A 10,905-nucleotide genomic window follows, 5' to 3' on the forward strand; every position below is an offset into this window, starting at 1 on the left:
GACACTTCAAAAATGTTTGAAAAAGTATTTATTCAGTTCTCAAACAGATGTGGGAGTTATGTCCAATATCTTTAAACATGTCTTGGCTTTAAATATGTTTACCAATTATCACTTCTTATTTTTTCTCAGATTTTTCAAGTTTCTTCCTTTTCAATCTAACCTTTTGCCTTTTCTTTTGACACTGGTCTTTGAAAAGTTAGTATGAGAATAACAAGAGCATTTTTATATAAAAACTGCCAACTTCATTTTGTAGTCTAGAAGTTATGTATCACATATTTAAAAGTGCTTGGAAACAGCTGATGCATCTGTTTTTTTTCAAGACGATGCTAAAAGTCCCATCTAATTTAATGGTTGGAACAGTTCTTTACAAGTTATGTTGTGAAAATATTCATTAACATTGATGGAGAGTACTACTCAAACAGCAAAAATGTGTCTGCAAAAGCTCGTTAAGATTCAGAGGCACAAATAATGTAAGAATGCAAAATCTTTAGTAAAATTCAGTTGCAGGGGTTCTATCAGATGTCCATTTCAAATGGAATTTGTCTTGGTTTTAAATACAAAGGTTTTCACATTGAAAGTGACATTTGCAAAATGGTCCTTAATTTGCATGGGTTACATAGCTAATATGAAATTGAGATCATCTTACTTTGTTCATAAGTGTAGCAAAGCATGTTATTTAAAATTATTTTTCACTAAGCTTTTTTATTGGGCTATAAGAATAATATTTCACACTTCATATGTCTCTGATAAATTTGTGATAAACTGAAGTCTCCATGTAATTCCTTCAGCTAAAGGAGTATTTTCAGATTTTGAAATATCTTTTTAAGTACAGTTATACAATCTATATTTAAGAAAATTATTTTTAATTTTGTTTTAATGTTTGAATGTCTACTACTCATTTACTGAATACATGTAAATATTTTTAAATCAAAAAAGTTGATATAATAACTAATACTATTACAAAGACTAAATCATGTGTTTTATTACTCCTGGAGAAAATTATATTTTACTGCCATGTATAAAAATCTTGTAATGAATTAAAATTTGTTCCTTTATAAAGTACTTACATGTACGTTGAACAGAAAAATAACTTATGGTCTAAGTTCTTTATGCCATATTGAAGTCAATTTTCTTTTTAATTATAGATAAGGGAAATAGGTCAAGAAAAGCTTAATACTTAAAGCAGAAACTATAATTATCCAATATTGCTAAATAATTAAGAATTCAACTAGATTGTTATATTGTAAGGGAACTTACATTTTTAAAATAGTTGTAGTTGAACACTCTGGCTGTAGTTTATAATATTATTAAACCCAAGGTTTCCAATAATAATTTGATAATTAAAAGCTTTTCTCCCCTATTTTCGCAGAAAATTATGAAGAATGTCTTTGCAATATTGAATCAGGTATGACTTTATGATGGAAAGTCTTACTCTTCAGGAAATAAATTATTCTTTAATAAACACAAAAGATAAAATTATGGCTTGGAATATAAACGAAATCTACTATAAAGACACACGTGCATGTATGTTCATTGTGGCACTGTTTAAAATAGCAGAGACTTGGAACCAACTGAAATGCCCATCATAGATAGACTAGATAAAGAAAATGTGACATATATACACCATGGAATACTACGCAGCCATAAAAAAGGATGAGTTCATGTCCTTTGCAGGGACATGGATGAAGCTGGAAACCATCATTCTCAGCAAACTGACACAAGAACATAAAACCAAACACCATGTTAGTCACAAGTGGGTGTTGAACAATAAGAACATGTGGACACGGGGAGGGGAACAACACACACCAGAGCCTGTTCTGGGGTAGGGGTCTAGGGGAGGATTATCTGGGGGTGGGTGAATTGGGGAGGGATAACATTAGGAGAAATATCTAATGTAGATGATGAGAGGATGGATGCAGCAAACCACCATGGCATATGTATACTTATGTAACAGTCCTGCACAATCTGCACATGTACCCCAGAACTTGAAATATAATAAAAAAAAAAAAAAAAGAAAAAAAATCACTGTCAACAAATTTGTATTTTGGAGAAAGTAAAACCATTATTCAGTTAGCACATTTTCATTTCTAATTTATTTTAAACTTTCAGTTTTTTTTTCTAAGATTCTTAAGTTTTTTCATTTAAACCTCTTTAAATGCAAGTAACTCAAACATTAGTCAAGGAAGTGACCTTATGGTGAATTTGTATTTTCCAAAGTTTGCAGTTTGATGTATAGTTTTATGTAAACATAAATTAATGCATACTTAAAAATTTTTGAAGTAATAAAATTTCTCTTTGAACCCAAAAGATAGTAGGTGATTAAAGTATGCCATCTTGTTAGTTCTCCTAAAGGTAACACTCGTTTCTGTCCACTAAGTCCCTACAGCATGAGGTAATATGAAGAATGGAAAGAAAAACTACCACTAAGAACCCCTGTATGAGATTTCCTTAATGTGCCCCCAAATTACATTATTTGGTACTACTTTGATGGCATTCTTTTCTGAAAATGTGCAATTCTTATAGTATTACATGAATATTTTAAAAATATGATATGTTTAATATCAGCTGAAGATGGTGTCTCAAAATGACAACACACACACAAGTACAAAGAATTGTGTCTATCTTAGATTAAAAAAAAATCTATAACAACAATAATGATGACAAGTCTCCCTCTCTATTCCTCCAAGAAGTGAATAAGAAAGGAGGAATGTGTTTGAAAGTCATACTCCCTTACAAACTGACAATAACCTAATAAATTATTCTCTGATTTTATTTTTTCTGATTCCAACGTCTGCACTTGGTCTCCCATCCCATTACCCAGATTTTAAAACTTTAGAGTTCTTAGTGCAGTCCTTGTAAATAATAAATTTTGTCTTAGTATGTCCCAGCTGCCCTAACAAATACCACCGACTGCCACACTGTGTGGTCTAAACATCAGATTATTTTTTCACAGTTATGGAGAATGGAAAGTCTAAGACCAAAGTGCCAAACAATTTTATTCCTGATGGGGACTTTCTATCTGGCTTGCAGATTGTCATATTCTCCTTGTGTCTTTACATGGAAGCAAAAAAACCCAAAACGAAAACAAAAACAAAAACAGAACACCTCTCCTGCTGTTTCATCTTATAAAGACACTAATTCCATTGCTTCAGAAGCCACCTGTATAGTCTGTTCTCATGCTGCCAATAAAGACATACCTGAGACTGGGTAATTTATACAGGAAAGAGATTAAATGGACTCATAGTTTCACATGGCTAGGGAGGCCTCAGAATTATGGCAGAAGACGAAGGAAGAGCAAGGGATGTCTTACACGGTGTCAGGCATGAGGGCGTTTGCAGGGGAACTCCCCTTTATAAAATCATCAGATCTGGTTAGACTTTTTCACTACTGGGAGAACAGCACGGCAAAAACCCACCCCAATGATTCAGTGGCCTCCCGCAACATCCCTCCTAAGACATGTGAGGATTATTACAGTTCAAGGTGAGTCTTGGGTGGAGACACAGAGCTGAGCCATATCATCACCCTTTCGACCTTATTTTAAATCAATTACTTCCGTACTCCAAATCCAGCCACAGTGCATTTTAGGGCTTTCACATGTGAACTTTGGGAGGCAGAGGAGAGACACATACACACAATTCCTAAAAAATATCAATTTCAGTATCAATGTAAGAATTTAAAAAATAGATTTCCACAATAATATTTTCAATTACTTAGATTTCCATTAATTTTCTCTATAGTTTATATTGCCATCATTTAGAAAACTGGAACATAGATTATCCTTTTTTATATTAAAGTTTCCAACTTCAAGTTTGTGTACAATTTGTACACTCTCATTGATGTGATGATATTTTAATATAACTCTACTAAGGGCACTAATGTCACTCATATTTTTCCCATTTTTAATATACTAATGCATTAATAATCTTGCAATTTATTTACAGCTGGTAATAATAGAAGACATTATTAAAATACAGCCAAAAGAACCCAAAACCTAATGATCTGAGTGATAAAATGGATGTATAGAGAACAGTAATCTAACCATCTGTGTTAGTCTGATTGGACTGCCATAACAAAATACCATGGACTGGATAGCTTATAAACAGAAATTGTTTTCTCACATTTCTTTAGGCCAGAAGTTGAAGATCAAGTTTCCATCAAGGTTGATTTCTTGTGATGAATCTCTTCTTGGCTTTCAAACATTTACCTTCTCACTGTGTCTCCACATGGGCTTTTCTCTGTACCTTGAAGAGAGAGAGAGAGAGAGCCCTTAAAAAAAAAAAAAAACACTAGTCCTATCAGATTAGGACCTCATAACCTCATCTAATGTTAGTTATGTCCTTATAAACCATATCTCCTAATACAGTCATATTATAGTTTAAGGTTTCAACATATGAATTGGAGGGAGACTCAATTCAGTAACAATATCATCCATTTTTAAATCACTAGAGAATATATTTGAGTCTCAACATTGCTTTTTTAGTATCTCCCACCTTATCTGAATTCATTTTTCCAAAACTTGTAATTTATAATATTATTTCAACACATATTTAAGTATATATTATGTGCTAGCCTTTGTATAGAAGTGTTAAAAATTATGGACTTATATTTTCCTAGTACTTTTTATGTACTTCCAATGCCTAAATAAATTGGATGCTGCTAGAAGCAAATTTTAGTTGTTTCTTTCTCAGTTTTTTTTTTAGATGAATTTTTGCTCCCAGGCGGGAGTACAATGACATGATCTTGGCTCACTGCAACCTCTGCCTCCTGGGTTCAAGCAATTCTCCTGCCTCCCATTTTTTCTCAGTTTTAAATGGTTTTGTTATTTTGTTTCCTGACAAGAGTTGTGTAGCTTATTTTGGACACTCCAGCATGAGAAAAGTAGCTTCATAAAATAAAAATTAAAATAATTAAAACTGTGTAATTAGAAAAATTAAATAAAATTTTTGAAAGTCAATTTGCTACACCTATAATGGTTAATATGTGATACAGTATCAGTGAGATTCCCTATGGACATTGAAACATTAATTGATGATAAATGATTCAGAGATTGACTTTATTGCCTTCTTGCAGCTCCAATGTAGATTATGGTAATTATTATTAAAAATAATTTCCTGTTTGACATTTTATACTGACACTAATCTTTTATTGGTCCATTTGAGAACTCTTTCTTAAATTATGCTGCTACTGCCTACTTAGCACAATAATTAATGGAGCATCTAATAATTATGATAGTGAAATATGAACCTTATTTTTAAAATTTGAAGTGATGGAAATGATTAAAAACCGTAATCTTACTTTAGATAGCAAGCTGACTAATAGATATCACAGTCGTTATAAAAATGCTTCTCTTATTGACTCCCTAATATGCTTCCTTGCAGGTTCCATGCCATTATTTTCAACATTTTCCTCCTGATATGGTTTGGCTGTGTCCCCACCCAAATCTCAACTGAATTGTATTTCCCAGAATTCCCTTGTGTTGTGGAAGGGATCTCGGGGGAGGTAATTGAATCATGGGTGTCAGTCTTTCCTGTTCTATTCTTATGACAGTGAATAAGTCTCATGAGCTCTGATCAGTTTATCAGGGGATTCAGCTTTTGCTTCTTCCTCATTTTCTCTTGCAACCACCATGTAAGAAATGCCTTTTGCCCTCTGCAACGATTCTGAGGGCCCCCAGCCATGTGGAATTGTAAATTCAATTAAAATTCTTTTTCACCCCAGTCTTGAGTGTGTCTTAGTAGTGTGAAAATGGACTAATAAAAGTAAACTGGTACCAGTAGTGTGGGGTGTTGCTGAAAAGATACCCAACAATGTGTAAACGACTTTGGAACTGGGTAACAGGCAGAGATTGGAACAGTTTGAAGGGATCAGAAGAAGACAGAAAAGTGTGAGAAAGTTTGGAATTTCCTGGAGAATTGATGAATGGCTTTGCCCAAAATGCTGACATCAATATGGACAATAAAATCTAGGCTGAGGTGGTCTTAGATAGAGATGAGGTACTTGTTGGGAACTAGAGCAAAGGTGACTCTTTTTACATTGTAGCAAAGAGATTGGTATCAATTTGCCCCTGTCTTAGAGATTTTTGGAACTTTTAACATAGACAGATGATTTAAGGCATCTGGTAGAAGAAACTTCTGAGCAGCAAAGCATTCAAGATGTGACTTAGGTGCTGTTAAAGCATTCAGTTTTATAAAGGAAGCAGATCATAAAAGTCTGGGAAATTTGCAGCCTAACTGTGATAGAAAAGAAAAACCCATTTTCTGGGGAGAAATTCAAGCCAGCTGCAGACATTTGCATAAGTAGCAAGGAGCCTAATGTTAATCCCCAAGACCATGGGGAAAATATCTTCAGTCCATATAGAGACCTTCATGGCAGCCCCTCTTATCACAGGACTGGAAGTCCAGGAGGAAAAAGTGGGTTTGTGGACCAGGCCCAGTGTCCCCGTGCTGTGTGCAATCTAGGGACTTAGTACCCTGTGTCTCAGCTACTCCAGCCATGGCTGAATGGGGCCAATATAGAGCTCAGGCTGTGGCTTCAGAGGGTGGAAGCCCCAGGCCTTGACAGCTTCCATGTGGTGTTGAGCATGTGGGTGAACAGAAGAATTGAGATTTGGCAACCTCCACCTAGACTTTAGGAGACGTATGCAAACACTTGGATGCCCAGGCAAAAGTTTGCTGCAAGGGCAGGGGCCTCATGGAGAACCTCTGCTAGGGCAATGCAGAAGGAAAATGTGGGGTCAGAGCCACCACACAGAGTCCCTACTGGGGCACTGGCTAGTGCAGCTATGAGAAGAGGGCCATTGTCCTCCAGACCCTAGAATGGTAGATCCACTGACAGTTTGCACAGTGCACCTGGAAAAGCCACAGACACTCAATATGCCAGCCCTGGAAAGCAGCAGGAGGGAGACTGTATCTTGTAACACCACAGGGGCAAAGCTGCCCAAGACCATGGAATCCACCTTTTGCATCAAGGAGACCTGGATGTGAGACATGACGTCAAAGGAGATCATCTTAGAGCTAAAAATTTGACTGCCCTGTTGGATTTCAGACTTGCATGGGCCCTGTAATCCTTTTGTTTTGGACAATTTCTCCCATTTGGAATGGCTGCATTTATGCAATATGTGTACCCCCGTTGTATCTAGGAAGTAACTAGCTTGCTTTTGATTTTACAGGCTCATAGGTGAAAGGAACTTGCCTTGTCTCAGATGATTTGGACTGTGAAGTTTTGGGTTAATGCTGAAATGATAAGACTTTAGGGGACTGTTGGAAAGGCATGATTGGTTTTGAAATGTCAGGACATGAGATTTGGAGTGGCCAGGGCAGAATGATACAGTTTGGTTGTGTCTCCACTGAAACCTCAACTTGAATTGTATCTCCTAGAATTCCCATGTGTTGTGAAAGGGATGCAATGGGAGGTAATTGAATCATAGGGCCCGTCTTTCTGGTGTTATTCTTATGATAGTGAGTAAGCCTCATGAGATCTGATAGGTATATCAGGGGTTTCTACTTTTGCTTCTTCCTCATTTTCTCTTGTCACCTCCATGTAAGAAGTTCCTTTGTCTCCCACCATGATTTTGAGGCCTCCCCAGCAATGTGGAAATAAAAATCCAATTAAAACTCTTTTTCACCCCAGTCTTGGGTATGTCTTTATTAGCAGTGTGAAAATGGACTAACACACTTCCATTCCTTATTTTGAACAGATAAATATTTCTGCCACCTGTTTGAAGTTCTCCAGCTTAAAATGTTTTAGATCCTACCCTGTATTTCCTAATAAACCTTCCCTTTTCCTAGTTTACCCTTGATCTCTCAGGAAGATGGGGATCTCTGCTCTCATTCACTCATGTCTCAAGGAAGACAATCTACTCAGCATCTTCTTCTTTACTTCTATGCTTTAATTTCTATTAAATTAATAGAAATTCATTAATTTAATTTGTATCCATATTCCTGCCATATAGTTTTTTTCCTTAATCATATCCCTGCAAGGAAAAAAAATATTATTTCAGTTTTCTCAGGATTGAAAAGAAAGTAATAATGTGTTTCCAGCCACAACCACCAGCATTCCTTGGAGAAATCCTTGAATCCAAATCTGAGGAAAAATATGAAGATAAGTATGTAACACCTTTTTCCCAGAAAGCAAGGAACTTTTCATAGTATGATTGGAATATATTCAAAGGTCCAGAATCTGATTAAAAGGTGCTCCCATAGGTTACATTTAGGACAAACAATGAAATTTTTAAAAAATCAATAAATTTAGAAAAAGATTTATAGTAACAGATTATAAAAATTTGAATGCAAAATTTTTCATGTGATGTGATGATGTTTAACAAAAGAAGGAGGAGTGTAAGGAGAAAGTATTTCTGAACAATAAAACGTAACATACATTGATTGAAAAGATCACTTTCTTTGTCACTACTGATGCTATAATTATCAATGGACCTAAAGAACTGAATAAAATGCTATTGGAGAACATGATATTTATAGGATATTTTACAGCATCTCAAAGTATCACCTAGCTAACTACTTATTCATTGTAAAGAGAAATAAAATGCCTTTGCAATGGAGAATTTCGATGAACACTACCTTAACACAGTAGATAAACTTAGCACAGAAATAATGGTACGCACTAACTCTATGTGTCTACACTGTGATGCAATGAAAATATGCCACCACTTGGGAAATGTTTTTGGCAACAAAGTTTAAACTATTTGTGATTATGAAGAAATATCACACATATCCAGATTGTGTGTCATCCCACATTGGGACTGATTATACAAATAGACAATGGCAGGAGTATATATAAAAATAAACTTTGCCCACAGTCTGCAGTAAACAGCCAATGAAGCCAACCCACTACTCACCTCCAAGTCAGACACATCATAGCCACACCATTCTCTCTAGCAACCAGTCTAGGAAGCCAAAAAAACAATTGGCCAAGATGTGATTAAAAACTGAGAGTTTCTCTAATTTCCATCCCCACTTTCAACTTAGGACTAATTAGAGCAAGCTAAATATACACCTGTAACAAATCACTTAGGATGTCTTGCTTCTACTTACCCCATCTACAGCTTTCCTAATGTAACAGTTCACCACTTCCCTGTCTATCTTTGACTCTATAACAAAATACAAGTAATGAGGGCTCCCTTGTGCATCAAACTCTGAATGAATAGACTTTACCGGTTCTCATTTTGGTCTTTTTTATTTATTTCTGCATATAATACATCTGGCCTTCCTAGACTTTTCAAAAAATCCATATTTTAAAAACAAATTAGGAGGTGTGTTTTATACTAGATAAAAATAAGTATTCTTGGAGCAAAGTGTGCAAATTACTTTTAAATATTACAATGTATGTGTGTGTGTATGTGTTATTGTGTTTATGATTAGATGGAAGGAGATTCATCAAATGTGGTAAAAAGTATAAAATGTGATTATTAATATTAGGTAGGTGTTCATTGTATATTCTTTTATCTTTCTTATAGGTTTTTGATTTTTACAAATAAAGACAAAGAGGGAAGGAAAATACTGTGAAGAGATGATAAATCATGGTTATATCTATAATATAATCCTAAAGCTAACTTCTTTTTACTAATGTACCAAAGAAAACTGGAATTTATGTTCATGAGCAAGGTCGTAGTACTCTTATTTATTCAGATCATGTTTTGATTTTAGCTGAGGTGTGATCCTCTGCATGAGCTAAAGACAGGCCATTAGATTTTAATGTAAATTGTCATTATGTACACACAGTAAACAGTCTACATATTTCTAGGAGGTCAAGTGACCAATATCATAAACATTTTGAAATATAAGTGTTTATTTACTTAAGGATAAGCACCTTTAATAAACAAGGATGACTATAAATTATTAAACAGTCTACATATTTCTAGGAGGTCAAGTGACCAATATCATAAACATTTTGAAATATAAGTGTGTTTATTTACTTAAGGATAAGCACTTTTAATAAACAAGGATGACTATAAATTAGTAAAATTAAAAACGTGAACCTACATTTGTGTATTTAGTAATAGTTGCTCCTTGTTTATTTATAATATCTCAGGGAATGGTTAAAATGCCCAAGAAAATGCTTATTTAATTTCTTTTAATATGATATAATACTAATTTACAGTTTTTGCTGCTTTATAATTTACACATTATTTACAGGTAGCACTATGTGATCTGTACTTGATACATACTACCCATAAAAAAGGAATTTAGTATTCTAGTTATTGCTCAAAATATAAAATTATTACTTAACCCATAAGATCAATGTGTATACAAAAACAAAATTTAAACCAACAAAAATTTTACATCAAAACAGTTGGAGTAAACATATTATAAAATAATATTAATTAGTTTTACCTAATGATATTAGTTGGTTTAATAATATTACCAAGTTTTAAAGTTACTTCATTTTAGTTGCTTTACCATCCAGCTATTTCATTACTCTGGTAGTCCATACATTTACTTGGAAAAGATTAATTCAATATAAGGTGAGATTAATACATAGGTGGTAGTATTAGAAATCCTGAAAGACCTGAAAAAGTGTAAATAACATTGAGGAAAACCACAGAAATTGTCTGGCAAATAAGCAGCCAAAGAGTAAACTAATAGGAGGCCATGGGAAATCAAAAGACTAAGAACCTTAAAATGTGTCTTCTACTGTATTAAGTATTTTTCAAAAGATAATTAAGTTGATCAAAATCTAAAAACACTTATTAGGAGCTGACATTCAATCTACATAGTGTAGGGGATATTAACAGAAGTTAGAGGTGAGACAGAGGAGAGTTTGAATTTTAATTTCACCCCTAACAGCTGTGTATATTAGAAAATGTTACTTTCCTGAGCTCCATTTGCCTTGTCAGTAAAATGGGGTTATGGGTGTTAAATGCCCTAATATATGTAAAGTGGTTAACAT

The sequence above is a fragment of the Aotus nancymaae genome, unplaced genomic scaffold, assembly GCF_030222135.1.
Source record: "Aotus nancymaae isolate 86718 unplaced genomic scaffold, 86718_ANA_hifiasm-v0.15.2.pri h1tg000022l_1, whole genome shotgun sequence".
In the NCBI taxonomy this organism is placed as follows: Eukaryota; Metazoa; Chordata; class Mammalia; order Primates; family Aotidae; genus Aotus; species Aotus nancymaae.